The sequence below is a fragment of the Natator depressus genome, chromosome 7 (genome assembly GCF_965152275.1).
Source record: "Natator depressus isolate rNatDep1 chromosome 7, rNatDep2.hap1, whole genome shotgun sequence".
Taxonomy (NCBI): Eukaryota; Metazoa; Chordata; order Testudines; family Cheloniidae; genus Natator; species Natator depressus.
The window spans coordinates 98429887-98457158 of NC_134240.1; the positions used below are offsets into that span (position 1 = coordinate 98429887).

Sequence of the window (27272 nt, forward strand, 5' to 3'; positions counted from 1 at the left end):
ATGCACACAGGACTAAATAAGAATATATACCATTTTTCATAGTCACTTTTATAACCATAGCCACACTTTAAAGGAACACATATGTCCTTTTCACGTGGTCTGATCCAGGGAAGCAGGAAGCAGTCACCTGAGTGCTGGAGAAATGGGAACACAACAGCTGATTACTGCATCGGTAAGTGCCTGTGAAACCCTGCTATATTGCTCTACAACAAAATCACCATCTTGCTAATTCTTGGAGGGGGTTCTGTGTGCAATTATTTCCTAGCACCTGTTATCAGTGCACATTTGTCAGGTTTAACAACTTTCTGAAACAATGCTGGGCATGATTTGTCCTTGATTACCCTCTGCAGATAAACAACATTCAGCACTAACTCTCATTGCTAATGCCTGTTGTCAGCAACAGATAGGGGAGACGTGGGTCAGCGTTCACATTGCACGCCCCATCAGAACCTGGCCAGGGAAACTAATGATCCAACCAGCAGACCAAATTCGGTGATGAATCCTGATCACGTGCCACCTGAGGCATTTTGCTCATATGCTAAAAAGAAGCAACAGATACTTTTCCAAGGGCTTGTCTACACTGAGAAATTACATTGTGTCAGGACAATTTAATTACCACAATGTTAAACATGATTTAACACTCAATGTAGACAAGGCACGTTGTGTTTAATCTCAAATCACAGATGCTCCACCCTAAGGTGAACCACAGCCAGCTGACACGGTGTTAAACATGACATGCTTTTGTCTATAAACACGTTTACCAGCATCTTAGTTAAGGATGTAGACATCCTTAAGGCTCTAATGTGAATAAGGTCAGCTAGTCCTTTAGAAAGCATTTGCATGGAGGGTGATATTCTGTCATGCATCTCTAAGAGGTGTGGCAGAAAATTTACATCCCAGATGGAGGGACAGCGAAGGCAGATTTAAGCATAACTGAGACAAACTAGAGGAGCTGTCCAAATTATGGCGGTCTCCATGGGTTGCCCTACGGGCCACAGCACTGCCTGCAATCTCCACAGCCCTGCATGCCACAGCCCCAGCCCAGAAACTCCTCATGCAGTTCAGTCCCGCCCCCAGGACCCACTCCATAGTAGGGCTTGTGAGGGGGTCCTTGGAAGGCAGCCTTACAACTGTGTCTGCAGTTCCAGCACAGGAGTATCCTCCCCCCAGTTGGATACAGGGCTTTTTGAACCCCACCACCCCACCCCCTTATACCACCTTGGCCATTTTGCCTAGTGGAAAGGGGACAGAGTGGAGATGAGGACATCACCTACACTATATATCTGCTAAGCCCACCTTTTCATTTTCATAGACTATCAGGGTTGGAAGGGACCTCAGGAGGTCATCTAGTCCAACCCCCTGCTCAAAGCAGGACCGATCCCCAACTAAAGCATCCCAGCCAGGGCTTTGTCAAGCCTGACCTTAAAAATATCTAAGGAAGGAGATTCCACCACCTCCCTAGGTAACGCATTCCAGTGTTTCACCACCCTCCTAGTGAAAAAGTTTTTCCTAATATCCAACCTAAACCTCCCCCACTGCAACTTGAGACCATTACTCCTTGTTCTGTCATCAGCTACCACTGAGAACAGTCTAGATCCATCCTCTTTGGAACCCCCTTTCAGGTAGTTGAAAGCAGCTATCAAATCCACCCTCATTCTTCTCTTCCGCAGATTAAACAATCCCAGTTCCCTCAGCCTCTCCTCATAAGTCATGTGTTCCAGTCCCCTAATCATTTTTGTTACCCTCCGCTGGACTCTTTCCAATTTTTCCACACCCTTCTTGTAGTGTGGGGCCCAAAACTGGACACAGTACTCCGGATGAGGCCTCACCAATGTCAAATCGAGGGGAACGATCACGTCCCTCGATCTGCTGGCAATGCCCCTACATATACATCCATGGCCATTTTACTTTCAAATAAGCATCCTCCATTCCTTCTGTTCTTAGTGCTAGCCCAATATCATGCTTTTGCAAGCACTGATTGGAAGCATCAATGAAACTCCACTTCATTGTCTGCCTTTGAAGAGTAGGGCTCATATTTTCTAACAATTCTTTAATTTTATTCTGCTCTGTATTGAGTATGGACTTTATCATGTCAGTTAACTAGTCACAATTCCCCACCACTACCACCATTCAAGCACTGAGTAACATCAGCCATCACTTACACTTGAAATAATAAAAGGCCTGTGTGATTTAGAAATGTTCACAAAAAGTCACAACAATAGAGATACAACCATATTAACACATCCATATGACACCAAATTTTAGTGGACGTTTCCCCATTTCGTTGCTGATGTAAGTCTATTTTTTCCATCCAGTCTATGTATGACTATTCTTTCAAGCATTCTGAATAAACTGGAGATATGTTAGAATTCTGTATTGTTTATATTAAATGCTTTATTATCAATAGACACATCAATACCCATGCCTTGATATTTGCTGATTTAATTGATCTAATTCCTGCTCATTGCATTTTTTGCCTATTTTTGAAAAATGCTTTAAAAAGCAAAGTACATAATAAAATACATGATTCCTCCTGCCTGCTGTTCTTACAGACATTGATTCGACAAACTATACACAAATGACAAACAATCTGTTCAAGTATCTTTTTTTAAAAAAAAAAAAATAATAAAGATGCCTTCACACAACTGTATTGAGACAGAATTTTCAGTTGCTTGATAATGTATTTCAAAGTCAGACATTTATGCATTGAAATACAATGAGCTCGGGGCAAAATACTATTATAGTATTATATAAAATTATGGAATCTATAAAATATGGTTAAGTTAATATCTTTTTATTCTGGAAAAAACACCAAGCATGTTACAAACAGAGAATTCACTCCTACCATCATCAAAATGCAGCCCATTCTGTGGAAAAATATGTCAATTGTTCATAATGCACAGTAGTGAAAGAAGTACAGAAAAATACATAAGCAACTGAAATTACAAAGGCAATTATATAAATGCAATTACACAAATTAGAGTTTGTTTCCAGAACTCCAAGGCTAACATTCTAATCTTGTGGAAAGTTCACTACGATCTTTTATGAACACATTGGGCTTTATTTTTACCATTTCATAAGCACCTAACACTGAACTGGGTTATTAGTTCATCACTGACTCTTGCGGAAGAGAAAGAAATGTACTGAATTACCAACACCACTTTCTATAATACTATGATTTTTCTTAATTGACCAGTCCTGACTCTGTTTAGCTTGTGAGGTCTGATGAAATAGATCACAGTCTGAAGAACTGTATGCCAGGCTTTTGATTCTCTTATATCTAAATAGCACAAAAATCCACTAAAACAAGAAAGAAAAAAGTTATCACTTATTATTCATGATGCTCTGGTTACCAGTATGCTAACATGTTCATTAGGCTGCTGTCATTGTACTATAATTGAAGTTCTTTCAGTAAAGGTAGATAAAGCAATTTTTCTGAATCAAATAATAACAGACTGTCATCTGTGGCACACAACTTTACATGCTTGAAAAGGCAGTTTTATTTATTGCATGCACTTTGGCATACAAATTTATTTGTAAATATAGGTAAGACTATCACTGATCATTGAAACTGAAGTACTGAGATCTTTGCATTTTTAAGGGGTATTTTGTTTTGTTTTTTAAATAAAAGGATTTCCATGATGGCAGATAAAAACAGCAATATAGAAAACTAAATTTGCCTACAAGACGTGTCATCTTGTATTATATGATTGTGGTTCAGAGTAGTATTCATTCCATATTGAGGTCTTTTTAGAAATCAGACCATTAGTTTATCATAATTATCCCTCATATTCATACGCCAGCAGTAGCAGAAACAGTATAGGAGTTATTTAAACTGACATTGCCAGGTGGTTGAGGTCTAAGATTTGACTTGCTTCAAAATTATAAATTAGAAAGCAGCAAGAAATTTCCCTAGGATTCTAAATATATTTTTTCCAGTGTACAGGTCAGCCACCGAGAAATTAAAAACATTGAGCTAGATCCTCAACTGGTCTAAATTGCATAGCTCCCCTGAATTCAATGACACTAAGCTGATTTACGCCAGCTGAGAATCTGGCTCACTATTATTTATGAAGAATAACAAAACTGTATGTACTCCCTTCAATGGCCCAGCAATAATAGCACATAGGGTGAAGTCCTGGCCCCACTGAGGTCAAAGAGTTTTGCCATTGACTTCAATGAGGCAATTTGTGAGAAAACACAAAATTATTCATATTTTCCATAAATTTGGTGTGAAAGATAGAAAGAAAAGAAAAAGAAAGAATTCAGCAGAAGTACAATTTTTCACCTATTTCAAAATGAAATCCCATGTGGGGCAATCACATTATGGACACTGGGGCCTTAAACAAACTACTTAGTTATTTATTTACTTGTATGCAATTACTGTCCTCTAGGCATATTACACATCTTAAAACAACAAAAGCATTACTCAAAAACAAAGCTTTTAAAAAAGTCTATCACACTGAGAAAACATCTTCATCCTTGCCTCCCTTATGGCTCCCCTGTAAACAGATTATTCTTGTAGAGTGTTCTGAAGGTCATAAACTACAGGTTCTGACCAACCAAGGTGTGTATGTGCATGTGTGGGAGGAGAAGGGAGAGCGCTGTGTGATCAGCATCAGCCCAGCTTCAGGAGCTTTTTCCACACCTGGGCTGATAATTGTGAAAGATAATTGGACTCAAACAATGATTTCAGGTGTGATGTGAGCTATACGTGAATATTCCTATAAGCCATTGTTTCTATTGGGGAAAGAGGTCAGAGAATAGAGAGGGAGTTGTTGAAGGAGCAAGAATTGGTGGACAGAAGTTTGGGCTCAGGATTTGAAGTGATGTAGGAGTGAAACAGTAAAGCTTTTGGCTTGCTGTGTAATGCACATTTGCATTTCTAAGCACTCTCCCTCTACGTAGATTTCAGCCGTCATTTTGTTCTCAGAGACAGCGCATACTGTCAGAGAATACAGCCACTGGTGCTTGTACATAGAGACCTTTGTTCTTCCTGAATGTCTGCTTTCTTTCTGTGTGTTGTGACAAAGCTCTATCCTTGCCTCCGTGGGTCGCACGTTTCCTGGCAGATTTCGCTAGCCTCAGAGGCTCACTGTGACCCTCCACGTAACCCTTCTTTCTCTAGAGACAAGGGTCACAGTGTACTGAACCATTTTCATCATAAGCCAGCAAGGGAGGTGAGGAGAAGTTATCCTTCCTTGCACAGTCTCTGTTGTCTCCCAGTCTCAGTGATTAATCAGGGGGCAAAGGTCAGGGGGGAGCCCAGGCCCACCCTCTACTCCAGGCTCCAGCCCAGGGACCCTAATAGTATCAGCTATGGTAGCTGACCTTTTAGAAACATGACATGTACAGTTCCCTGGGCTACTTCCCCCACACCAGCCCTCACTTCCTCAAGCTCCACTTCACCCTTACCTCAGGGCCTCCTTCCTTGTGCCTGATATGGTGTGTACTACTCAGCCTCTCCAATAGTGCAACTTCCTTCTACAGCTCCTGACATGCACACCCACCTGACTGGCTGGGAGGCTTTTAACTAGTTTCAGCCAGCCCCTGATTGGCTTCAGGTGTCCCAATCAACCTAGCATTCTCCCTGCCTTCTGGAAAGTTCTTAGTTGGCCCCAGGTGTCTTCATTGACCTGGAGCAGCTTCCATTTCACTTAACCTGGTACCAAGGATTTGTTTAGCCTGGAGCTAATATATCTATCTCCCAATACTTTTCTATAGCCATCTGGCCTTGCCCCGTCACAGTGTGGAGAACATCACAAACATAAACTGCGGGACACAAAATGCCAAGAGGGCATTATCATTTTTTAAAATATGTAACAACATGCTAGGCAAAACCATCTATGAAGATTTCCAGTTCTCATAGTCGAGCCATAAATAGAATAAGCATCCTTGTATTTTGAGATACCAACTTATGAAATTGAAAGTCTATATCTGCAGGGTGTGCCAGGGAACATGGGTTTGAGAGAGTGTAGATTCTGGTAGAGCAAGCTGATCCAGAACAGTGAAAGTTGCAGTCATCAGAGGGTTTGGGGATGGGAAAGTCAGAAAAGGAGTGAATGAGAGAGCAAAGCAAACTGAAGAGTCAAGTGTGATGACAATACTTGAGAGAGTAATGAGCCAAGATAAGTTGAGGTGTGTAAGGTGATGGAGAGAGTGTCAAAAAGAACCATTTTAATATGAGTTAAGAAATAATGGACTGAAAGAAGAGATCTTCTTATACCTTATCACTTTCTTACTTCTATTGGCATAGTCCCCAAATATTGAAAAAGAGACAGTGAGCCATGGATGTGCAGAGAGAACCTGGTTATATTAAGAAAGCAGCAAAGACTGGGGTAAGATTATCACCTCCATTCTGTCTCTTTTATATTATATTATGTTAAAGGCTGGACAGCATATCTGACAGCAGGGGAGGATTACCCTGGCACAGGCAATGCAAAAGACAGCTATAAGGCTGTGATCTAAGGACTCCCTCTCGAGCCCTGCATAGGGTGCATTCCAGGGGCAGAGCTATAGGTGGGAAGGAGCATGTAGTGCTGCAGAGATCCTGGGCAGCATTGCAGACAATAAGGCAGTCCCAGGAGGTTGCCATAACTTAGGCATCAAGGCTATCTCTGTTACACTGAGGGCTTCTCCAGCTCCCACAGCATCCCAGTATTGGGTGGGTGAAAACACTGATTAAATCCATTATGGTTTCCTCTCCTCCTGGGCTTCCCAGTGCGTCTTGTCAGGAAATATATCAGCCATGTAGCAAACAGACACTGGAGCAAGTAAGCCCAGAATTTTCAGGAGGGTTTCAGCACCCATAGGTAGGACAACATTTTTCAGGAGAACTCAGTATGCTGGGTGATGAGTGCCTTTGAAAATCTGGCCTGTTTTTAAAATGGGAGCTGCTAGGTCAGGGGTGGGCAAACTTTTTGGTCAGAGGGCCACACTGGGGTTCCAAAACTGTATGGAGGGCCGGGTAGGGAAGGTTGTGCCTCCCCAAACCCTAATCCTATCCACCCCCTCCCACTTCCAACCCCCTGACTGCCCCCCTCAGAATCCCTGACCGATCCAACCCCTTCCCCCCACTCCTTGTCCCCTGACTGCCCCCTTCTGGGACTCCCTGCCCCAACCGCCCTCCCCGGAACCCCACTCCTTATCTAGCCCCCCCTCAAAAGTCCCTTTTGGAATGTGGCCCTGCAAACATGGGCAGAGGACTCAGGAAGAGCAGGGGCAGCCCCGCAGCCGGAGAGAAGTGACAGTTTCCCCTTCAAAGCGCCGCTTCTCTCCGGCCGGCTGCGTGGCTGCCTGGTCCTCCTCCTGAGTCCTCCGCCCGCACTTCCGCCACCCACACCGCCTGCCTGCTCTCCCCTGCCCCTGCACTGCAGCCCCCTCCCATGCTGGCGGTGTGGCGCGCTGAGGCTGCAGGGGAGGGGGAACGGCAGGGGAGGAGCTGGGGACTCGCCTCCCTGGCTGGGAGCTCAGGGGCCGGGCAGGACGGTCCCGTGGGCCGGATGTGGCCCATGGGCCGTAGTTTGCCCACCTTTGGGCTAGGTGCTGAGAACTTCTAAAAATCTGTCCCATAGTTAGACAGAAGCCTAAACTCCAGTTGAGCTCTCCTGAAACTCTAGCCTCATCTCCTGTATCAGTGATGGTGGAAATGTTCCTTTGAAAGCCTTGATGTCTATTTTGAATTTGGAGACAGATGTTCACAGAATATTAACCAGAGCTAAACAAAAACTTGCCCAGCTTCCTCTGACATTAAGAAATTAATATAACTATTTTATACAAATATATCTGTCCAAAGCTTCCTTTCTTTCATATAAAGATTTGTTTTTACATTTAGGTACTTTAATATAGATTTTTAATTTTCTTAGTGTGTTCTATAAAGATATTTATAATGTTCATAGGCATTAAAATACCTCATATTTTAATGTAGAAATAAATCAATGTATTCTATTACGTCTGCTTCACAGGAAATCAAAACTTTCTGCCAAATACATGAATGAACTGTGTGACTTCCTCTCTTCTAATTGTCATTGTATATTTTGTGTGACTTTATCACCATTAATATTGATGTATTAGAAATCACTAAGTCAAAATTTATTTTGAGTCAACTTGAAACATTTCCCACCCCCTAGTTGTTGGAACTACCAGTGAACTGAAATAACAGTTATTCACACAGCTCTAATCATAATTCTTTCAAAAGTTAATATTAAGCTCTTATATAATGCTTTGCATCAATAGGTTTTCAAGGTGCATTACAAAGGAGGTCAGTATCATTATCCCCATTTTACAGATGGGGAAATTGAGGCACAGAGGTGAAGTGACTTGCCCCAGGTCACCCACAGGCCACGTGTAGAATTCAGGTGCCCTGGGCCCCCATCCAATGTTCTATCCATTAGGCAACACTGCCTCCCTTTAAAATAAACTAATCAGATGAGCTATTTTAGCAGAATGGCAATAGAACACTGCCTGATGTCCTTGAGGGGTTCACATGAAATAGCATAGATAATTGTTAACCATATTCCACCTTTTTCTCATTAACCTAAAACTAATTATCTGAAGTATTTATAGGTCCTTCTTAGTTCCATTAAGATACAGAGCCTTTGTGAAATGCATTGATCTCTTTGTGCCCCAAACCATCAATCTGGATAAGAAAGGCACAATGTTTTAAGTATGCATGAGTTTGGTGGACCATCACCATTTTGATTTATATGACGGTTGTAGCATTGAACCCAAAAATAAGTGTCTTGGAATTTTTTAAAATTTCATCGTAATCAAGCAAAGTGCTAATATTTTGTGTCATTATCTTTTATGGTGCCATGATAGTCTGACATAACATTAAATACATGTTGATGCAAAGCTTAAACAGAGCGAACTACAGTTTTTAAGTCAGTTAGTTACAGTACTTTGCTTTCAATTTACATTGTGGCTTTTTGACCACAAACTGATTACTGCAGCAAATAAGACCATATAATTGGAATAAGTGTCTGTCTTGTTGATGGCTTGGCAAACTACAGTGCACCAACTGTACAAATTAAACATAGGTACTTTGGCAAATCACTTTATAGCAGCTGTTCTGTTGGATTTTATGAAGCCTCAATATCCATATCCATTAAAAACATTCCTACTTATTTCTGCTCTAATTAAGGCACTAACATTCATATTTGCATTTCACTGAAAACAATGTAAAACTGTGAGGAAAATGGTAAGCAGTTCACTAACAACCTCAAATCCCATTGATTCTCTTTGCAAAGAAGGGGTTGTCCCTTGCATTTTTTAAGCTTACAGAACTCCAGTATACGTCTAAACTGGCCCTAAAATCAACTCATAAAAACAAGCAAAAAGCCGCTGTGGAAATACACAGAGATTTTTTCGGCAATGATTGGTGGGTAATAAATACCTAATATCGCTGGCTCAGAAAGGGTAGTGTTTTGATCTATTGTGCATACAGGACATTTAAAAATTGCTTGAGTATTTTCCTGAGATGCCCAGGAGGGCAGCCTTATCTTTTGGTTAAATAGTGCATGTCCAACCTTCTTCTACAGCCTTCCTGTGAAAGATTTAAACAGCATATGCATAAACAGAAAAATTCTGAATATTTACTAACCTAACCGCATACTCATTTTCATCAGAGAGATTTTTCGTCTGAACATTCGTAGTAACCTCATGACAGACCATACAATGGACTGAAAAAATAAATCTGTAATTAGAGAGTGTTTTCATCAATAGAAATTTTCCACAGAAATATTAAATTGTCTCTTAAGGGAAAAAAAAGTTACAGCAAAAAGTAATCTGTGCTTCAGAAACTTTCATAGAAGTTTTTGTGTGAGGCTCAGCATTGGCCTAACTGCTCCCATTGAAGTTAATGGTATAGTTTCTGTTGATTTCAATAGGACCAGAGAGTTGGGCACTTGTGTGCCAACACATACTTTTATTTTTTTATCTATATATATTATATAGGTATGGATATGGACATACAAAATACATGCTGAAATAATATTTGGGACAGATCCTCACTCCATGCCTCAATAAGGGCATAAGGCAGAAAACATAAGGCTACCTTTACCATGGGTTGCAGCATGAAAGGATCTACAGAGCTGTTACTTCCCCCAACCATGCAGGTGGATGGCGCAGGGGAAGGTCTAAGGCTCCACCACCCTAAGCCGTTGTTGGGCTGGTGCACTGGTTGAGAAATATACTGCCCCTGATATAAGCCTGCTGCAAGGTACTGCAGTAGGGACACAAGGATTGAGACTCTACAAGTTTGCAGATTGCATCAGACTGCTGGATAACGGCCTGTAACTGTTCCCTTACCATGATGCCAAATCTTCTACCTTCTTCAGCTCCAGGAAATCAGAAGTCATTTCATTTTTGCAAAATGGAAAAGGAAATGATCTGTATGTTGTCATATTGAGAGGGAGCTTGTTCTTGCTCTTTACTTTCTCGGGTGGCAATTTGCCATTTTGGGGGATTACAGTGTGAATTGTTTTTAACCATCTTGTTTTAAAGCACTCAGGGGCCATCAGATATTAGTGCATTAAAATGTACTATTGGTTGTATCATTTCCAACATGCAGAAATGAGTCATTCAATTGGTCGTGTAATTTTTCACTGCAGCCTCTGGCTACCAATGTTCATCGCAAAAATAAGAAATCTGTATCATGTTAGGAATATACACATTTTAATAATGCACTTGTAGATTACATTTGTAATGCACTTGTAAATTACATTTGTAAATACCTGTGGTTTTCTTTAATCAACAAAACAACAGGGTATGGCCATGGGCCAAATGAGTGCATCCACCAAGGTAGCTTTAATAAAGCTGCTTCTGGTTTGTGTGGGTAACACTGATTTCCGGTATAACAGTAGCCAACTGTACAGACTTGCAATCCAATAAACTGTGCAGCCAATCATCAAGTCCTATAGAGAAAAAAGTTCTGGTACAGTTTGATGGCAATTTTCCTGTTAACTCCCAATTTCTCTGGAAAGACAGACCTGTATCTTTCCTAGTACCAGCAAAATTCATTTTCTTTGATCTAATTATAATCCTTCTATAGCTTCTAATTTGTAGTCCCACTGATCGTAACCCAAACAGTCCACTTCCAATTTTCCACAGTATTTTATTATCAGAAGCTATCACATTTCCATCCATCTCAAATTCACCTTCTAAATTTGCTTTTTAACATCAAGAAAAAGAGCATTTTGTCCTTTAAAGAGATAAAAAAAACCTGGACTATATTAGTTTGATCATGTCTTTGCAAATACTTGTACCATCTCTGGGTATAGCTATGGTAAGATTTGCAGATTTGGATACAGAGGTCCAAAAACTTGGCTGAACCCAGCCTTCTCTGAGCACAACAGACAAGGGGGCGGCAGGACAAACGAGTCAATTGCAACTCTTTGATTATCCAGCCAGCCCTACTCTGGCTACAAAGTCAAGCACTCAAAAGTCTGGAAATGCCAAAACTAAAATTACCTGTGCAACCTTATTTCTTCCCTTTGTTCGGTATGATAACATTGCCCTTGTGTGTCAGAGCCACGGATGTAGAACCCAGTTCTCCTGTGTCATAGCCCAGTGCCTAAAACACAAGATAATATTTTTTCACTTCTTGGAAGCCTCTGCCTTGCCATTTGTGATCTGTCCTGTGCATAGAGCGAGGCTGCTGTAGAACAAGTAGTATGTGACCAAATAACTAAAGATTGTATTAATGTATGTACACAAATGGGAAAAATTAAGGCTGCCTGGGCAAAGTAATTTTGTATTTAAAAATAAACCAAAATAGATCCTGTTTTGTTTGTCCAATTTTAAACACACACAATGAGACTAGTATATAAAACAAAAACTGAATTCCTAGCTTTAGAAAGATTACAGACAAGGGGCATAATCCAGCCCATTTAAGTTAATGAGAGTTTTGCCACTGATTTCAGCAGAAGCAAGAATGGGTCCATAATTATAATTACTCTACATTATGTCTTATTACATTAACCAGATATCACCATGCCTCAGTGGGTCACAGCTAAGGATGTCAAATTCAGGACAGACTGTTGAGAAATAGGGCAGACTCACACCAAATGGTTTTTTCTATCATTAGATTACACCAAACCAGCAACAAAAAGTATACTTCTATATTACTACACTGGTTAATAAGAAGTCAAAAATGCAGTCTCATTAGGCATTCCAGACCTAGTTTCACCACCCAGACACTGGACTATATGATGAGTGGTTACTGAAAACCAGTTTCATCAGGTACAAGGTCCTTTCAATCCCAAGAGATCAGCCACTTCGCCAGGTCAATATAAAAATCAGATCTTACCCAATAATCACACTGATGCCAATCCTTTAGTAACTAAAACTAAGGTTTAATAATGGACGAAAAGAAGAAGAGAGTTAATAATGGTTAATAGATCATATACATATAAATAATTGCAAAGTCCTTATCTCAGGTTTGTAACAGAGATGGAATAGACTGCTGGCTTGTAAAAGTCTGTCTGGTAACTTCCAAAAGATTTGAAGGTCCTCAGTCCATAGTTCAAAATGCTCCTTTTAGTTGTAAATTCAGAGTCCAGAGAATCAGGGCAGGAAAGAGGCAAAATGGAGGTATCTTAGAGGTTTTTTATATCCTCTGCCATATGCCTGGAAATTTACTGTCTCAAACAGAGCGCACAGCCCAGGTGCCTGGAAAATTACTGGCGCAAGATGGAGTCAAGGGTCATGTAAGCATATCACATGTCCTTACATGGTTTGATGACTCACAGGGACAACCACTGCTCATATTCTTGCTGAGGCATCCACAGGAAGGCTTACTGGGCTGGATGAGTTTCTTCTATGGCCCTTCTTCTTGAGGTGTCCTTAATGGGCCATCAACACATAGCTGTCTAGCCCTGATGTAAATCTTATCTGGTGGGTGTTACCCTGCCATACAACACATGTGTAAGATACAAGTCCATGGCCAATATTCATAACTTTAGATACAAAGATGATAATCTTACTTAGCAAATGTTAACTTTTCCATCGACACCTTTCATGACATACTTTGTACAAGATTTGTGTAATTGTATAACAGCGGAACATTAATGATATAAACAGTCATATCTAATCATTCAGCATCACACCAGAAAAATAGCATATAGAGGTGGGCCTGAGCCAAACCAACCCCAGAGAACCGTGAACCTTGGGGGGTGTGGAGATCCTAACAGACCTACTGGACATTCCACAGACACTTAGATTTTCAAAACTGCTTGAGGGATTTGAATATGCAATCTCTGTTAACTTTAATGAGAACCAGTCATTCATATCCTTCGGCAGCTATGAAAATCTCACCTTCAGTGTCTTTGTGCCTTTCATTGTGTTCCAATGCAAACTTGAATGTAATACAATACATTAAATTGCTATGCAGTTTACTGTGGCTCAGCCATTTCGCCTGGTACACAGCTTCGTACACACTGAATAAATTACTTAATCACCCTGGTTATTAACAGAATAAATCAATTTCCTAATCTACATTTCCAGGTCTTAAAGCAGTTTTGTGTAGACTCAGAATAATGTAACAGACCTCCATCCATCCCAGTTTCCCATCTGCCTTTTATAGAACTGAACCCACGTAAGCAGTGGTAGGTACTTGTAGCCAGTGCAATAACATAGTCTTTACACTGAGGGGAAGCACTACAGGCACTTCAGCTCTCTGAACTTCTTAGGTATCTAACATATGGTGGGTTCACCCAAGAACAACTTACACGCAGTAGGATCATAGCCAAAAAAGGAACCATCGCTCTTGGTTTGGGAGAAAGAAGGTAAAGGACATACAACTCAACATGCAAAGCAGTTCAAAAGAAGTTGCACTAAGCAGCATTAAAAGACATGATAGGAGTTCCAGTTATAACTGTCAAGCTATCTGGAGTGTCTCAAGAGTGTGAGTATCAACCTCAGGGAAGACTGTTAAGAGGTGGGACACAAACCCCAAACAGGTTGTGACTTCTATACTTAGATTTCACCAACCACGAATCAAGTGTAAACTCTTCAAGCACTGTAACAGCCTAACTTTGGTCTGTCTTGACACCTAGCCAAGCTTGCCTGTGTGATACATGATCCCTAACACCAAAAATCACAACAAGATTCAGGTTACTCCCAGTCCCAAAGGACCAGTCACTTACCCCAGGTCAATTGCACTTTAGATCTTACACCAAAGACAACACTAGAATAAACTAATTAAAGATTTATTAACTAAGAGAAAGAAATAAGAGTTATTTACAGGGTTAATCCAGGTAAACATTCACACACAAATGAGTTGCAGTCTTAGGTCCCAAAAGGTGAAAGAAGCTGCTGTAATATGCAGGCTCTATATGTCCTTCAGGGCTAACCAAGGCTAAGCACTCGGGATTCATTGATTACGCTTAGAAATCTTTGCCCCTCAGAATCCAAGCAGTAGAAAGATCCAGGTTCTTCTTGTCAGGGATTGTTATCCCCTTCCTCCCAGAATTCAAGGTGATGGGATGAGTTCCCATGCAGGGCTCTTCTTCATGGAGAGTGGGGAGGAATGCAATAAACAAAGTCTTTGTTCTTTGATGTTTCAAATGGCTTATTTGGTTTCAATGGGCTTTCTTGATGGGCAGGACCTAATAATACCTTCTGTAAGAAGCCAGCATTTTAATGCTTCTTTCCTGTTTGGGGAACAACAGTTACAGAGGATTACAATGCAAACACTCAATATAACCTTATAACATGGGGGTACAGATGTTATAAGTGAGATTACTACATGCAACATCCTACAATTCTAAACACTAAACACATCCTTATAAACTTAATATCTATTTTAACAGTGCTAACACACAGGTGAGCCATGCTGGTTTCCAGCTATATACTGGTCAGTGCTCAGTTGAGGCCTAGGTCTGCCAGCATCACAATAGCCTCCTAGGGTAACATGGATGACCTCTTTTAGTCTAAACCTGTTTGAATGTCTGTGGGTCTCCAGAGGAAACACATTTTAATCATAAAAACTCTTCCCAGGAGGAATTCTTCAGTCTCAAGGACCTATCTGTTTGGATAGGCAACTTCCCCCCCCCACACACACACACTCCCTATCACCATCACCCTCCTGCTTCTCTAGATGGAAACTGCTGCTGTGTCAACCTGATCTCCTTCCTAAAGGCTGGAACACCAAGCCACTGCCCACTTGTGGTAAGACATCAGGCCCACTCACCCCCACTGTTGACTAGAACTCAAGTCTAATCTGAGTCTCTCAGTGACATTTTGACAGCTTGAGCCTTTGGGCTGCCAGCCTCAGTTCTCTCCACACAGGTTCAGGCAGGTTACCATACCTTAAGTACTTATTAAAATGAGATACCTCCTTTTTAAATCCAGGCTCTCACCACTGAATGCCATATAGTGCAAGCACCAAATGTCACATGGGGGAGGGGGGATCTCTTTCTCTCTAGGGGCATCTGATTCCAAGCCTCTCCTCCCCCCACTGATATGAGCTGCAGGAGAAACAGCAGAACACCTAGCACATGCAAGCGTGCAAGGTTAGATATAAAATAGCTGTCTCTCTTTAAGCAAACAAGATAGCAACTACAGCAAGTCAGCCTTTTCCCTGCTCACAGGTCTCCGAGCACGCTCATTTTCTACATTAATCAATCTCTTTAACAAACAGATGCAGCTTGTCTACTCTACACACGGTGTTTATATGACAGAGCTGTCCACTAAATGTTTCATGAGTGCAACCAAGTAAGCAAAGTATAGAGGTGTGTGCTTATTTATTTCAATTATCATTTCCATTTTAAAAGCATTATGGAACTATTTTTGAGAAGACAGTTACCTCCCAATGGGGACAAAACAATATAGTCCTCCTCAGCATGCTTTACAAGTGACGTCTTTCCAAATTATTTAGGGTATGTCTAAGCTGCAATCAGAGGTGTGACTGTAGCTGGTGTAGATATACCCCAGCTAGCTTTGATATAGGTACTCGAATAACAGTAGTAGTGAAACTGCAGTCGCACAGCCAAAGTACCCAGGGTCCCAGACAGGGTTGTACGTCCTGTGCTCCTACAGCTTCACTGCTATTGTTACTGGAGCTAGCTAGATCAAATGTGGCAGTCATACCTCTTACTGCAGGGTAGGCATACTCCTAGAAAGGAATATTCAGAAAAACCTTAGGAAAATGTCAGATAAAAATATATTGGGATAGTCTCTACTGCATATCTTGGTCCCTTTATGCCACACGGTGCAAAAGAAACCAGAAAGCAATTCAGCTTAGAATTCTCTTGGGAAGGAGGAGCTTGTAGTGAGTGCAGAAGCAGTGTACATGGCTCCTATCCCAGTTGCTCCCTTCTCCTGTGTAAGGGGTAGTGAGAAGCAGATAGGGGAAAAGCTGGATCACCACTGCACAGGAGCAATCCCATGGTGGTGTATGATCATAGCCAGCAGGTGTAAGTTAGAGCCTGCCAGCATAGATCTGCCATGAGAACTGGGAGCCATAAATGGCTCCCCAAAAGCAACTGCCTCACTACAAGAGAGAATCAGGACCAGTATGTTTTATCTTCTGTGAGAATATTAGTTAATGTTGTACATTAGTTGGAGCATATAGATCAAAGCACTATATGCATTTAATGTAATACTATGTTCATGCCACATTCAACTTTAGATTGCCACAATCTGACAAATAATTTAAATCATGCTACTGGAAATAAAATACTACAATCTAATGGTTCATTCCCCACTCCTCCCGAAGAATAAATTAGGTCCTGAATATTTTCTCTTTCAATATGCTTATAGAACTGAAAATGTGCAATTACTGTAATCAAGCCAAAATTTATGTTTGTTAATTATACTCTCTCAGCAACGTATAAGTGTAGGACATTCCCCCTCAGAATTCTCTAAAGTTAATTCCTTCCAAGACATTTCACCCACATGTAACAATACCACAGCTCAAAGTATTCATGCTCCCACTGCAATAAAATCTCCAGATTTTATGTAGAATGAATGCTGAAACTATCCCTTGCTCTTGATAATTATGCCTTATGAACTGATAATTATGTCTTTTGATGTTATGTTCTACATTCACTAAAAATATATATAAATTTGAGAGCAATCATTTCACAGTACTAAAACATACCTTCCAACCAATGTTTTCAATGGCCACTACTTTGGGGTGCCTCAGTTTTAGAGTAGACTATACCTTAAACATTTCAAATTGAGCATCTAATATCAGTGAAGGGTGTCATCATGGGTTTTATATTGTACGATATGCTACAGTGTTTCTACTAAGGGCTTCCCCAATCCCCTACTGCTGCATGAGTTTCATCTCATAGAGTTCTCCGCTTACTTTTTCACTGGGGGTTGATTTCCCCCATGTCCATAAGAAGCTCCACCTCCTCAGCCTGTGAAACTCCTGAGAACTACACAAATTTCAGGGTACCCAATGGAGGCAAGAGACATCCATAAAAGGGACATCCCTTTTAGCTTCCCTCTGCCACCCATCTCAGCAGTTCCCACTTGCCTCCAGATGGAAAGACTGCTGAAGAACTTGTGCTTGCAGATCTCCCTGTCCTGATCATAAATGATCTCACAGACTCCTCAACTGCAGAAAGTGAAGCTTCCCCTAGTGTGCAGAAGAACACAGTGTACGTTGATAGAGCATCAGCCAGTATTTACTTCCGCGACTTTTACCTGTGGAGCTGAGGCAGTAAAGAGTCTGAAGGGACCAGCCAACTCCAAAATAACCTCATAGCTACAGGTGTCAGGGCTTTCTCCGGCTCCTCCGAGCCAGAGCCAGTGGAAGCGCTTCTGCTGGGTGAAAAGGAAAAGAGGAAGATGTTGCAGATGTAAAACTGGCTTCTCTTGTAGATACTGGTTCCCTCCATGTGTAGAAGCAGAAGGGAGCATGGACTCATTCTCTGCTCTTGAGGACAGGAACTGTGTCCTGCAATATCTGTAGATCACCTAACACAAAGGAGCCCTGATCCTGACTGAGATTGCTAGATCCTACTGCAATAATAGAAACAATTATAGTTTTAATATATTTGTTTATGACTTAATATTTGGCAATTCTCCCTGTCAGAGGCAGACTACAAATGGTTAACAAAAATGAACTAACAGAGAAAGGTCAGATGGAGTACAGCTATCTCATACCCAAGACCTATATTGTTAGGCTACAACTCAGTTTAAATTTATGGTACCACACTCCATTTATCTTTAGCTAACATGAAAGTGCATAGCACTGGTTATGATGTTAGTCCAGAATATCAAAAGATCAAAAGCTATAAGAAGATGTGGGTGATGTTTTTGATTGGACTAACAAGAAATAAAACAGACTAGTTTTCAATAATCACACTCTCTCTGGGCCATGGAAAACAGACTGGAATGTATTTGAATTGCATAATCTCCCTTTAATCTGATGGGCATTACATTTAAATATGAGACATGAATTAACACCTCCCCACGATGGCTCTAATCCTGCCACTGAGTTGATGCAGGGAATCCTTATACAAATCCAGCTGCAACCTGGGGCCTCTCTCTACTTCTCCCAACCTGAATTTACTCTGCTCTATTTTCTGATTTCTGGTGACCAGGATTCCAGCTAACTCAGCTGTGCTAACCCAGGAATTGGGATAGATACCAAAGGCTCCACCCATTTACTATATCTGTCCAACCACCCACTCCTTGCCCACCTGCAGTGGTTATCTGCACCTGCAGTGTCTTAAGGGCAGAGCACAATCCTGCCCACAGCAGTTACATGACTTTTTACATTTCTGAACTCTGAGTAAGCCTTTCATGGCCGGGATCTCTTTTTCCTGCATTTGTACATTGCCCCAGTCTAGACTGTGCCTTTGAGTGTTATAAATATTTAAGAATAATGAGGCAATTAAAACTGTTTGGATTGCAAATGTTAGCTACTTACACTAATATGTACACCTTTAAGGGTAGAAATACTGTTTTCTATACAAACTGTAGCATGTGAAAGGACCAATTTTAAAAATGCTGTCTCCAAAGGACCTCAATTAAAGCTGCTCATTTCTTTTTCATCGTGCTTTAATAAAATTCCAAAGAAACAGAATAAAGCTGGCATTGTTTTCTATTCTTCAGCTTGCCTATATTTATATCACTAATGCAATCACAATAACTCTGACATAAAAACACCCATTTTTCCAATAACCAAAATAGAAATTCTCAAATTACTCTATGGATCAATTCATGTTGGACCTCATTCATACCACTAAGCTCCACTTGTACCAATGACTTCATTGTTTCCATAGTAACAAATATACTTTGAAAGGGAAAAATGCACAGAGAAATGTAAAAACAGGATAAAACCTGATCAGAAAAAGAGGCACATACAAAACATATTTATGATGAATACTTGACTACTGTCATTTGGCTTGGAAAGACTTGCATAGCTCATGCATAAGAATGTGTTCATCCTGAAAACAGTAGTAAAATTTTTATAGCATCACTCCCCCATCTCTTCTTCCCACCTTTCCTCCCTCTAATATCTATCTATGGTGTTTCTAATGCACTCAGCAGTATAGCATCTAGGCATCATATTAGGTTAAGGTGGCAAAATTCATGGGAACTCAATTCCTATTATTAATGAGATCTAAAACAAATCATTTTATTTACAGTGATGACAGAATTTGAAATGTCCATCAGATAAATCACACAACTGAACAATCAGTGGAGCCAATGGATGATCAATGTGCTAAAGGAGAACTCATAAGAACAGCCATACTGGGTCAGATCAAAGGTCCATCTAGCCCAGTATCCTGTCTTCCGACAGTGGCCAATGCCACGTGCCCAAGAGGGAATGAACGGAACAGGTAATCACCAAGTGATCCATCCCCTGTCACCCATTCCCAGCTTCTGGCAAACAGAGGCTAGAGACACCATTCCTGTCCATCCTAGCTAATATCTATTGATGGACCTACCCTCCATGAACTTATCTAGTTCTTTTTTGAACCCTGTTATAGTCTTGGCCTTCACAACATCCTCTGGCAAGGAGTTCCACAGGTTGACTGTGTGTTGTATGAAAAAATACTTCCTTTTGTTTTTAACCTACTGCGTATTAATTTCATTTGGTGACCCCTATTTCTTGTGTTATGAGAAGTAAATAACGCTTCCTTATTTACTTTCTCCACACCAGTCATGATTTTATAGACCTATATCATATCCCCCCTTAGTTGTCTCCTTTCCAAGCTGAAAAGTTCAAGTCTTATTAATCTCTGCTCATATGGCAACGTTACATGGCCCTAATAATTTTTGTTGCCCTATTCTGAACCTTTTCCAATTCCAATATATTTTTTTTGAGATGAGGCGACTACATCTGCACACAGTATTCAAGATGTGGGCGTAGCATGGATTTATATAGAGACAATATGATATTGTCTGTCTTATTATCTATCCCTTTCTTAATGATTCCCAACATTCTGTTCACTTTTTTTTACTGCCGCTGCACACTGAGTGGATGTTTTCAGAGAATTATCCACCATGACTCCAAGATCTCTTTCTTGACTGGTAACAGCCAATTTAGACCCCATCATTTTATATGTATAGTTGAGATTATGCTTTCCAATGTGCATTACTTTGCATTTATCAACATTGAATTTCATCTGCCATTTTGTTGCCCAGTCACCCAGTTTTGAAAGATCCTTTTGTAGCTCTTCACAGTCGGCCTGGGATTTACCTATCTTGAGCAATTTTGTATCATCTGCAAATTTTGCCACCTCACTGTTTACCTCTTTTCCAGATCATTTATGAATATACTGAATAGGACTGGGCCCAGTAGAGACCCCTGGGGGACACCACTATTTACCTCTCTCCATTCTATTCCTACCCTTTGTTTCCTATCTTTTAACCAGTTACTATTCCATGAGAGGACCTTCCCTCTTATCCCATGACAGCTTACTTTGCTTAAGAGCCTTGTCAAAGGTTTTCTGAAAATCTAAGTACACTATATCCACTGGATCCCCCTTGTCCACATGCTTATTGACCCCCTCAAAGAATTCTAGTAGATTGGTGAGGCATGATTTCCTTTTGCAAAGACCATGTTGACTGTTCCCCAACAAATTATATTCATCTGTGTGCCTGACAATTTTGTTCTTTACTATAGTTTCAACCAGTTTTCCCGGTACTGAAGTCAGGCTTACTGGCCTGTAATTGCTGGGATCACCTCTGGAGCATTTTTTAAAAATTGGTGTCACATTAGCTATCCTCCAGTCATTTGGTACAGAAGCTGATTTAAATGATAGGTTACAGACTAGTTCGTAGTTCTGCAATTTCACATTTGAGTTCCTTCAGAAATCTTGAGTGAATACCATCTGGGTCTGGTGACTTATTACTGTTTAGTTTATCAATTTGTTCCAAAACTTCCTCTAACAACACCTCAATCTGGGACAGTTCCTCAGATTTGTCTTTTAAAAAGAATGGCTCAGGTTTGGGAATCTCCTTCACATCCTCAACTTTGAAGACCGATGCAAAGAATTCATTTAGTTTCTCCGCAATGGTCTTATCCTCCTTGAGGTCTCCTTTAGCATCTCGATCATCCAGTGACCGCACTGGTTTTTTAGCAGGCTTCCTGCTTCTGATGTACTTAAAAAAAATTGCTATTACTTTTTGAGTCTTTAGCAAGCTGTTCTTCAACTTCTTTTTTGGCCTTCCTAATTATATTTTTACATTTCATTACCAGAATTTCTGTTCCTTTCTATTTTCCTCACTAGGATTTAACTTCCACTTTTTAAAGGATGCCTTTTTGCCTCTCACTGCTTCTTTTACTTTGTTGTTTAGCCACGGTGGCACTTTTTGGTTCTGTTACTGTTTTTTAATTTGGGGTATACATTAAAGTTGAGCTTCTATTATGGTGTCTTTAAAACATTTCCATGCAGCTTGCACGTATTTCACTTTTGACAGCATTCCTTTTAATTTCTGTTTAACTAACTTCCTCATTTTTGTGTAGTTACCTTTTCTGAAATTAAATGCTACAGTGTTGGGCTGCTGTGGTGTTTTCCCCACCACAGGGATGTTTAATTTAATTATATTATGGTCACTATTACCAAGTGGTCCAGCTATATTCACCTCTTGGACCAGATCCTGTGCTCCACTTCGGACTAAATCAAGAATTGCCTCTCGTCTTGTGAGTTCCAGGACTAGCTGCCCCAAGAAGCACTCATTTAAGGTGTCAAGAAACTTTATCTCTGCATCCTGTCTTGATATGTTCCCAGTCAATATGGGTATAGCTGAAATCCTCCATTATGATCGAGTTTATTTTTTAGCCTCTCTAATCTCCCTGAGCATTTCACAATCTCTATCACCATCCTGGTCAGGTGCTCAGTAATATATCCCTACTGCTATATTCTTATTATTAGAGCATGGAATTACTATCCATCGAGATTCTATGGTACTGTTTGGTTCATTTAAGATTTTTACTTCATTTGATTCTATGCTTTCTTTCACATATAGTGCCACTCCCCGACCAGCATGACCTATTCTGTCCTTCTGATATATTTCGTACCCTGGTATTACTCTCCCATTGATTAGCCTAATTCCACCAAGTTTCTGTGATGCCTATTTCATTAATCTCCACAATCTAGTTCACCCATCTTATTATTTAGACTTCTAGCATTGGTATATAAGCACTTCAAAAACTTGACATGTTTTAGCTGTCTACTATTACATGATGTAATTGAATGGGACTTTTTTTCATTTGACTGTTTCTCATCAGAATCCTACCTGTATTTTGTCATCTTCCATCCTCTCCTTACTAGGACATAGAGAATCTCCATTAATAGATCCTCCCCTGAGGGATGTCGCTGTCCAAACCACGTGCTCCTCCGCACCTGCCAGCTTTCCCCCAGCCCTTAGTTTAAAAACTGCTCTACGGTCTTTTTAATTTTAAGTACCAGCAATCTGGCGCCATTTTGGTTTAGGTGGAGCCCATCCTTCCTGTATAAGCTCCCCGTTTCCCAAAAGTTTCCCTCATTCCTAATAAATCTAAACTCCCTCCTCCCTACACCATCGTCTCATCCACGCATTGAGACTCTGCAGTTCTGCCTGTCTGACTCGCCCTGCACGTGGAACTGGAAGCATTTCATAGAAAACTACCATGGGAGTCTTGGACTTCGATCTCTTAACTAGCATCCTAAATTTGGCCTCCAGGACCTCTCTCCTATCCTTCCCTATATCATTGGTACCTACATGTACCATGACCACTGACTCCTCCCCAGCACTACACATAAGACTATCTAGATGTCTCGAGAGATCCGCAACCTTCTCACCAGGCAGGCAAGTCACTATGCAGTTCTCCCGGTCATCGCAAACCCAGCTATCTATATTTCTAATGATTGAATCCCCCATAACTATTACCTGTCTCTTCCTAATAACTGGAGAGAATAATTCAAAGATGACAAGGCTGTGCAGAGAAGCTATATGAATCCTTTGCATTGGTCTTCACTGCAGAGGATGTATGGGCGATCTCCACAATCAAGCCATACTTTTTAGATGACAGATCTGAGGAACTGTCCCTGATTGAGGGGTCAATAAGGGAGGTTTTGGAATCAATTGATAAATTTAACAATATGAAGTCTCCAGGACCAAATGACATTCACCCAAGAGTTCTGAAGGAACTCAAATATGAAATTGCAAAACTATCAACTTTGGTATGTAATCTATCCCTTAAATCAGCCTCTGTACCAGATAACTGGAAGATAGCTAATGTAATGCCTTTAAAAAAAAGGCTCCAGAGGCAATCCTGGTAATTACAGGATGGTAATTCTAACTTCAATACCAGCCAAATTGGTTGAAACTATAAAGGAAGGGGCAACTGATTCTTCCTTCCCCTCCTCTTCCCCCTGAGGCCCTACCCCCTGGCCAAGCCAGAAGCTAGTGCCAGGCCAGGAAGCCCAGGCCGCTCCACTTGCTCGGGGGTGGGGAGGCGAGAGCAGCCCTTGGCCCATTTCTCCACCTCCTGGTCCCCTACCCAAGCCAGGTGGAGGGTCTTCAGCTTCCCACAACTGCCCGCTGGCTCTTACCCTGACCTGGCTCTGGCGCCTGGCCTGGTGGCCGAAGAGCTGTAGCCAGGCCACGTTGTAATCTCCTCACATTAGGAGAATGTTGTAGGTTGCACAATAAAGTTTAAGTTAAGATACTTCATGTGAATTTATGTAATAGATATAATTTATGTAAAAAGCACTATTCACATGCTTCAAATTAAACACATACATAGGTACTTTCACGATTGGGGCTTAAATATAGTGGATCTTATTGTATTTCAATTCCATTTATTACTTATAAAATACCTATGCACGTAATATTATGTAGTTTATTTATCATTTATGAACACTGGAAAAAAAACTATATCGTGAATTTAATTCTCATCCTTAAAAGTCAGGAAAATCAGATATAACATTCTCGAAGCACCCTTACTTTTGTTCCCTTTCCTTATCGGGATAGGAGTCAGGGGAGTTGAAATCCACACTTCTCAATCTCTAACACTACCCAGAAAAAGCAGCAAGAGAAAGCTTGTAGGAGAGTGATTAATTTAACAAAAGTTGTTTTAACTCATGTCTCGAAGCTAGAGGTGTCCCTGTGTCATCATTAACACTGTCTTCTTAATGAGAAGCTAGTTTGTTCTTTTTACCTGCAGCTTTATCCTTTTAGCTGCAATATCGTGTCCTCCATGATCACAGTGCATTCTTAATGGCATCTATTAAAAGGTGTAATTATAATTTACAGCTGTTTGTTATCAGCGACAATGAAGCAAGATAGTAACCTAAATAAATTCAGGTTAAAACCAGCCTCAGAAAAGAAAAAAAAAACGCACCTGCATTTTCAATTAACAAAAAAATTAATGCGTGATAAGGAGCCAAGCAAATGAGGTTTTAACTTTTTCTTCATATGAAGATCTCTTGTGTTATACTTAGATTGTAATCCCCTCAGGATATCTTTTTACTGTGTGTTTGTACAGCACCTAGTATTTTGGTCAATGATTGTGGCTCCTACGCATTACTACAATACAAATAATAATAATTGTTACACATTTCTATTTGTGTTACACTGTTTAGTTTGTCATTTATTTTTGTTCCTACATTTTATAATCTAATGTGCAACCTTAGAGCTGTGGTTGGATGAAAACTAGAGGCTGAGCAGACATTGCCAGTTCCCACTAGAGTTAAAACAGTAGCTAGGATTTATAAAATATATAGGACAATAGCTTTGAAAACACAGCTTTTCATCTTAAAATAGAACCTTGCAGTGAATTTAAAGAAGAGCTGACATGAAAAACTTTCACAGACATTCCCTGAATTATATTAAATAAATCCCATTAACATATATGGAAGTTTAGAAATGGGATTAATTGCAATTTTCCTAAGAGCTGGTTTTCACCAGAATGAATTAGACACACATTTAGGGATTATTTTGCATTTTTATTTCATGACTGGCCTATTTTGTTGATAGTTCAAGAGGCATAGAGACTAGAACAAAACCTTTCCTGCTTTCTCCAAAGCTCCTGAAAAGATGACATTATGGGCCAGATCTTCAGCTGCTGTTAAAACAGCCTAGCTCCACTAAAGCCAATGGAACTATGCTGATTTATACCAGCTGTGAAGATCTGGCTTTTTATATTTTGGAGGTTTTATTACTATTATTGGTGTTACTGTGATGATTAGTTTTCAGAAATTGACAGCAGTTCTCAATGAGCTGGTCCTCCAAGATGCTTAGCTCCTCTGACTTTCATCATTGTTCAGTAAAGACAAATCCTTACACAAATTGACATTTGACTGCAATAGGAGTTGAAGGTTCAACAACTCTCCCACATAGAAGTAAGGGAAGTAATTCCCTTACTTCTACATGTGCCTCTTCAACACTGATGTGATCAGTCCTGAGGAAGTAAAAGCAGTACAGAATCCTTCCCCACCAATTCCTGGATTGGAATCTACAGAACAGCTCTGGAGAACAGGGAGGTCCTGAAAATGCCGCTTTCTGTCCTTCAAAAACCCTTCACAGATTCTCCCCATTCATGCTCCATAGAGATATCTTCACATACTAGCTGTAGGATAGAATGAACCAGAGTCAGAGCAAAAGGAAAAACATAGCTTGTGAGTTAGTTTGAAGGGTCATATAAAAGATCAATGTGCTCTCCATTTACATCCTGACAGCACCGAGTACCATGCAGACATCCTTCCTCACCGGAGCTAGGCCTTATGACCCATAAAGTATTCTGGCTGTCAGACAGCTGAGGAGAACCCTGTCTCTTCCCACATCCCTCCTTTCACCACTCCTCCCCCCACCACATACACACAGCTCAGACATTAGAGAGGGCACTGCCTCCCAGCTATCACTGCTAAATAGTAATATAACCACCCAGATGGGTTCCACCTTCTCTGTCCAGGGCAGCTCTGGACAGCTGTACAGAAGCTATGTAGCTGCTCGTGGGAGGATCAGGGTTCCATTTCTCTTCTAATACCACACGGACAAGGTAAACTGAGGTTCTGAAGGCAACATGGTTCAGGGATTTGTCCCAGAGTAAAGAAAAACCATAAAGATTCAGCTAACTTTGTCTCTAAATTTGTTCTGCTGTATATTAACGTTAGTCTCCTGTTAGTTCTAATTCTTACTTTAGCAGTATCTTTATTCATAAGAGTATCTCTGAATTTATTTTATTTCATAAACAGTGCCGTCATATTCATTCCTTGTTTTAAGCTCATGCATGACTGTGGGAACTGTTTCTGAGGATGTTGTCTCAAAAGGCAAATTGTTCATGGATCCAGCTGGAAATGCAATTACCAAGGCTTTAGCAAAACTTTACTTTCTGCTAGGGTTAACACATAGCAATGCTGTATTCATGGATTTAAAAGAGGATTCTGCATGACTCACATGTCCAAAAGGCAGGCACAGAATCCATTTTAACTGAGGCCCAATATTTAGGAGGTTTTAAGGGAGGCTAAAGGGTGATTTCCTCTTCCCGCAAACATATTTATGCTTTTTAATTGCCAAATAAATTATATCCATGTTCTATATACACAAAAACACACAGATACATATAAGTGATATATGTTACACAGCAGGTAGATGCTCCTCCATGGATTTTAAAAAATGTTACAACTACACACTAAGCCCTGATCATTCTAATATTCCTTGCACTTGTACATCAAAATAATGGACTAGGAATAAGGAACATAGTCAAATTAATTACTATTAGCACACTTCATTAACTAGACTGTAGCACTCTGCATGGAGGTGCCGCTAGAAGACAGAATTCTGATTTCCAACACGTTAGGTGAAAAATGTGTATTATG

General features: G+C 40.5%; 1 long non-coding RNA gene across 1 annotated transcript in view; it reads right to left on the reverse strand.

Annotated features, from left to right (window-relative positions):
- The window catches only part of LOC141991678 (uncharacterized), a 44052-nt gene that overhangs the window by 9275 nt on the left and 7505 nt on the right, over positions 1–27272 (reverse strand). The window contains exon 2 of the long non-coding RNA XR_012640430.1: positions 11470–11572. This is a non-coding gene — a long non-coding RNA (uncharacterized LOC141991678). The remainder of the gene's footprint in view (positions 1–11469; positions 11573–27272) is intronic.